Genomic DNA, 6,603 nt, shown 5'->3' on the forward strand with positions numbered 1-6,603 from the left:
AGCACTCCTGGCATCTGTGGATCAACTCTGGCATAGGATTTACCTAGGGGAGGTTGTAGATGGGCAAGTTTGAGTCCCAAATCCCTAGGATATCAGCTCCACTAAGGTGTTGGGCTTTCAACTCATTTAGCATCTGAATATTATATTTAGAGCCTAATGGAAACCAGTCTAACATTTGATAATCCATATCTCCCAGAGCTTTCCATTCTAACTCCCTGTGAGGGGCATTGAGAGGCTTGATGTTCAATGCAATTGGAGTTTCCATGGTCTATTAAGCTTCTGACTTGTAGGTGAACTGGTTGAAGTAGGCAGAACAACACAGCGGTGATTACTTGCAATGAAAGTGTGAATTTCAGGGACCAGAGGGTGAAGTGGGTACACAGCACTTGAAATACTGTTTGAATTACGAATAAGACCAATGTCTGGTCTCACTTTGTCTTCTGTGGCAGGTTTTTAATGGATTGACCAACTGTCTCACAATTGCGCGAGCAGTTTACAGTTTTTGATAAGAACTCGGGAAATCAAGGCTCAGCTGGTGGTTTTCGAGCTTGCAGTTGGGAATTTGCCGGTAAAATGATGAGTTTTAGTGTCCTATGAGCCTTCTGAGTAATTTACAGACAATTCAGGCGTATGGAGGATAAATGATGAGAAATACCTGGTAAACAGCGAGCAGTGGTCGTAAATGTGCGCAGGATTGGTGCTCTGGAGGTCTTCAGGTCGATTCCAGCGGGGTGGCGCAGTTTTGGACGTAAAAGACCATGCAGCGGAAACAATAGTGAATGAGCAAAAAGTATGCAAAACGTGATTTTTGGCCAAAATATGGACCTTTTGGCAATTTGGCGCTTTTTCTCGAATGACGTCAGCATGACGACATAGGTTGGGGTCAAGCTCAGATGACATCAGCATGACGTCATCGGGTGAGGTGGCGAGCTACTATTGGTCCATGGGGATGATGCGGTGGCAGACACGTTGGCACAGGGGTGGACAAGAGTACTGATGCGATGGCAGGGTGGCGATGACGTGGGTCTGACGTGGGACCAGCAAACCGGGCGGTAAGTGCCATAGCAGTTACGGTTAATTGCCACAGCGGTTACGGTTTCTCGGAGCGCTTACGATACGGCCCTGGTTTTGTCAGAGGCCGCTCTGAGAGACCCGAGAGAGTGACGCGTGGCCGCGCAATGACGTATCCCTTCGTCATTTTCTCGGGCGCTAATCGTCTGTCGTGGGGGCCGCTCCGATATCAATGAGGGCCGTCGGATCCCACGGGTCCGATCCGACGGTGGACGGGAGGGCGATGTGATCGGTGGATACGGACGCGGGCGGAGGAATAAACAAATATTTCTTTTGGGACACGTGCTCAGCGGGTAAGGTTTAGATATGGTATTTTTCAATGTTTTTCAATATATTTCGAAAAATCAAATATATGCGCCAACTTTGGTTAAGCGGCAAAAGTGGGTTTTTTGGGTTTTTTCATAATTTCAAAGGGGTTATGGGTAGGAGGGGTTTTTATAGGGTTTTTCTTTGCAAATGAAGGTTTAATGAGTGGAATGACTTGAAACAAGGGAGAGAGATGAGGTATAGGTTCATCAAAGTGACCAGATGTCATTTTGATTCCTTTTTAGAGAACATATGGCTATAATGCCAAGGGGAGGGATATTTATACAAAATTTGGGGTTTATACACCATGGTGTTAATACTAGTAGGGGAAGGGTAACTTAGGGGATTTACATAGTAGAGTTAGAGTTAATATGGATGAAAGAGTGAATGAGGGGGAAATCACTAAGTTTATTTGAAACTTACTTAGTTTAGGGAGTAGATCAAAATGAAAAGAGTTTAGACAAGAAATGTGGCTTCTAAAAAGATTAAGAACCACCATGAAACCATAATCTCTTCCATGAATCTCAGCTGATGAGGGAGTGTTAGTAATGAAATGGAGAGGGGAGGAAGGGAGGTTAGACATGCTTCCTGCTTGCTGCAACTTGATGAAGAATGACACCTTCTCAATTCATTGATTTTGCTTTGGTAAACAAAGTTAGCACACAAGCAACTGATAAGAAATGGCCCTTCTGCAACCCCAACTGCCTACCCATCTATTTGCCTAGCATTTTTTATTTCTTCTTGGAGGGTGCACTTGGACTTGCAGACCCTTACTTGCCTTTTCTTTTCTTTGGCTTTTCTTTTGTTTTTCTATCTACTTCTACCCTTATTTCTTCCAAGGTCCCAGATTAAGCTGTTGGGAGCCTTTTTTCTCTACCTAAACTACTTGTCTGCCAAGATTAAACAGTTTGGACAGACTCCTTTCTCTATTCTACAACTGAAAATTTAAAACATGACATGGTCCAGATTAGACTGTTGGACCATCCATCAAAATTTGAGTCCATACCAAGCTATAAGCACAGATTGGATTCTCTCGGAAATATGTGATCTTTGAATCATCAAAGCAGAGCATATTTGGTCCTTTTCATAGCCAATCATGAAATATGAAACCTATTGGTATAGGTAGCTAACACAGCAAACCATCATCACTGCTGGGCGAACGGAGGAACTAACCAAACTAGAACAGGTCACAGAATCAAAAATCATAGAAAGAGACAAACAGGAGGAGATACTATGGAGGCAAAAATCAAGAATCAGATGGTTAAAGAATGGTGAAAAAAACACAAAATTTTTTCACAAAACAACTGTGCAGCGCCGCATGACAAATTGCATCACTCACATTAAGAATGTCCAGGGGGAGAAAATTGAAACTCATGACGGGATTGAAGGGGAATTTCTCAACTACTTCAAGAAAGCCCTTCAGGAACCCAACATCAACAGAATACCGGCTATCAACAAACTTCTAAAGAGTATACCCAAAATAATAACAGAGGAACATAACAGTCTTCTCATCAAGCCAATTAGCCTACAGGAAGTTGAAGAAGCTGTTCAACAAATGAAGGAGGGGAAAGCGCCAGGTCCGGATGGCTTTACATCGATTTTTTTCCATAAATTCTGGGATCTGATAAAATATGAGGTATGGCAGGTCGTGGAAGAATCCAGAACTCTCAGATGGATGTATCCAGGCTTAAATGCTACCTTCATAGCCTTAATTCCTAAGGGGGAAGATTCCAATACCCCTGACAAATACAGACCTATCGCTCTGTGCAATCTCATTTACAAAATTATCTCAAAAGTAATAGCAACGAGATTAAAGCCGCTCCTCCCTCTCATCATCTCGCCTGAGCAATCTGGATACGTTGAAGGTCGACAAATAACAGATGGGATAATCTTAACTCATGAGATAATCCACTCCCTAAAGCAAACCAAGAAGCCAGGTATGTTGCTTAAGCTAGATCTTTCCAAAGCTTTTGACAGTCTCAGTTGGGTCTACATTCAAAAAATTCTTCTTGCCTTTGGATTTGCTAACTCATGGGTCAGATGGATTTATAACCTTTTATCTTCAGCTTTCTTCTCTGTGTTAATTAATGGCATTCCCTCAGCTACCTTCCGTCCCTCCAGAGGGATCAGACAAGGAGACCCTTTGTCTCCTTTTCTCTTTGTAATCATGGCTGAAGGCTTGGGTAGAAGTATAACCGCAGCTAGGCTCGAAAATCGGTTAAGAGGTCTCTCTTTTAACAATTCCCCTGCACACTCCCACCAGCAATTTGTTGACGACAACATGCTCTTTGGCCATCCTTCGGTCCAGGAAGCCAGCCTCATCAAATCCATTTTGTCTACTTTCTCTGATGCGTCCGGAGCCCTAATCAATCGAGTCAAATCCCAAATCTTTTTCTTCAACACCCCTGTCCCAACTCAGAAAGCTATAAGTCGAATTTTGGGTTTTACATGTGCCTCCCTTCCCTCCAAGTATCTTGGAGCCCCTCTTATGGCCTCTGCCCTCAAGCATTCATCCTGGAAACAACTGCTGGAAAAGCTAGAGTCGAGATTATTTCTATGGACTAATCGAGCTCTAAATATGGCCAGTAGAATTGTTCTTATCAAGGCAGTCCTCCACTCCATGCCCCTTTATCTTTTCTCCATTTTGGCGGCACCCAAATGGGTTCTAAAAGAAATCAAAAATCTCCAGCGCAATTTTCTGTGGGGAGGCTCAGGCCAAAACCGCAAATGGGCTTTGATAAAATGGGACAAAGTCTGTCTTCCTAAAAAAGCAGGAGGTATTGGTCTGAGAGATCCTGAGAACAGCAACAAAGCAATGGGCGCAAAAATCTGGTGGAGATGGCTTGCCCATCCCAATACTCCATGGGCCTCCCTTTGGACAGCCAAGTATGCCAACAACTGCCCCATGGAAGAAAGAATATGCATGACTGAGATGAGCACGGGATCAGTCATCTGGAACTCAGCCATACAACATAGAAATCTCATCCAAGCTCATTGCTTCTGGGAAATCAAAAATGGCTCTTCAGCTCGTTTCTGGAAGGACTCCTGGCAGCAACTTCCAAAAATAAAAGACATTCTCCAGGATACTCCTATCCTTGAGAGGGAGATAAATGCCTCGTAGTCGAGGCATTCCGCGAAGGGGTGGTCGCTCTAGTATCAAAGTAAGCCCCTCGCCTTCAGAGCCCCGGCAGCTAACTCCAATTGCATTGGCTCAGCCCTCTTCTCCGCAGTCTGACCAGGAGGGAGCCAACCCAAATAGCTCCTACCAGTCGTCCAGTTTTGTCTTCCAGAGTCGGATTAATAAACCGACGGTCACTGTGAATTTTTCTGTGTTCATCTCTGAGGAGGACACCCACCATCCCAGCTCAACCCCTTCGGTTTCCCCCAGTTCTCAGAATGAAGGCATTCTGCTTGGAGATATGACGGGAGTGGTTTATCACCCAGACTTCATCAACGAGGGAGCCCCTGCTTCGAATATTCCTCAGCAACCTGCTCAGGCCATGGAAGAAGACAGAGTCACAGAACCAGCTCATTTCCCTTCTGGAATTTTACACCTGGTAACGGATTCGGCTGGAGAACCGCTGATGGACGAAGAAGGCTATGTCACATGGGTAGCCTCTCCAAGTCCGGTGAAGGAAGAGAAGCAGGCCTCTCCAAGTCAAGCCGACTGATGCGACTCCGGGTGCCTGTTATGTTTTTTGAATCTGTGTCTATGATTTTACAGTTTAAGTCTCGGGTCTGTTTTGTCTTAGGCTTCAGATGGTTAAAGCATCACTAGAAAATTCAGACTTTTTTCTCTGTTATACAGTCAATCTTGATAGATATCAATGTATTTTTGAAACTACTGAAAGATGGGCGTATCATAGTCTGGATATTTTTTGTCAAGATGTCAGGGATAGCAATCATTATCTCAAGATCTGCAATGTTCATCCTGTGAACAGCACCTACTGTAAAATCCCTGAGTTTTTGCTAAAGGATTGGCTTCGACCTCCTGTGCGGCTTTGATCTTTGTACATATCTTTTACTTTTTTAATAGAATAGCATTTACCGAGAAAAAAAAAATATATTAAACAAGGATTACAACATCTCTATCATACTAAAATAGAGAACTTTCTATTTTATTTTGTTTTATTTTAACTAAGTCAAAATGTTTAACATAACATTTCAATTGTTTAACACCACGTGACAAAATCTCTATCATTGTAAACTAAAAAACATCTCTTAACAAGATAAATATTTTTTTATTATTTTTAATTTATTAAAATATAATTATTTAATTTATTATATTTTATATAAATAAAAATTCACTTTAATTATTTTTCATAACAGTTATTTTATAAGTGTTTTTAAAGGGAAAATCGATGACCTTAATTTTACATCATTAAAAATAAATCATCTTTACTATTATCTGAATGTGTAAAAAAAACTTATCCATATAAATTATATAAATAATTTACTTTTGGAAAAAATAAAATGTTAAGGAATATCATTTTTATTTATAAATATTATTAAAATATATTTTTTAAATATAAATACTGAACCATCCTTAACACCCATAAACCAAATTACAAAATCTAATTTGACAGATTTGTGTAATGAAATTACCTCAGTGATAAACAAATTACAAAATCTAATTTGACAGATTTGTGTAATGAAATTACCTCAGTGATAAACAGTATGCTTTCATTTTTTAATCCCTGTGAATAACAAAGAAGCATGATCTTTTTCTCTGGGAAAAAATCCAAATTAATACCTGCTGTGAAAAAAAAAAATCCAAATTAATATAAAGTTTAAACTAGCCTTCAAAATCGGAAGCCAATGCAATTTTCGTTCTGATTTGATATGTAGGTAAAATAGAAGAATCTTTGACTCAATCACGACTCCATGGCCCAATGGATAAGGCGCTGGTCTACGAAACCAGAGATTCTGGGTTCGATCCCCAGTGGAGTCGTTGTGTATTTTAATTTCTCTTTGCACCAACAAGTTCCAGTCCTGGTTCCTGCAAAAGCAGACGAAATATAAACGACATCTTTTTTCTGATATGAAGTTTTCTTCGCACCTGATTCGAGTCGTTGTGTATTTTAATTTTTCTTTGCACCAACAAGTTCCAGTCCTGGTTCCTGCAAAAGCAGACGAAATATAAACGACATCTTTTTTCTGATATGAAGTTTTCTTCGCACCTGATTCTCCATTTTTTAAAACTTTTATCCCTGGAATCTCCATTTT

At 40.9% G+C, this 6,603-nt stretch overlaps 1 non-coding gene across 1 annotated transcript; it reads left to right on the forward strand.

Annotated features, from left to right (window-relative positions):
• Positions 1-6,255: 6,255 nt before the first annotated feature.
• TRNAR-ACG (transfer RNA arginine (anticodon ACG)) lies at positions 6,256-6,328 on the forward strand. Its single transcript has one exon. It is a non-coding gene; the product is annotated as a tRNA-Arg (tRNA).
• The last annotated feature ends 275 nt before the right edge of the window (positions 6,329-6,603 follow it).

The sequence above is a fragment of the Pinus tabuliformis genome, chromosome 1_2, assembly GCF_031772625.1.
Source record: "Pinus tabuliformis cultivar Carrire ecotype Pingquan chromosome 1_2, CPIR1, whole genome shotgun sequence".
Lineage (NCBI taxonomy): Eukaryota > Viridiplantae > Streptophyta > Pinopsida > Pinales > Pinaceae > Pinus > Pinus tabuliformis.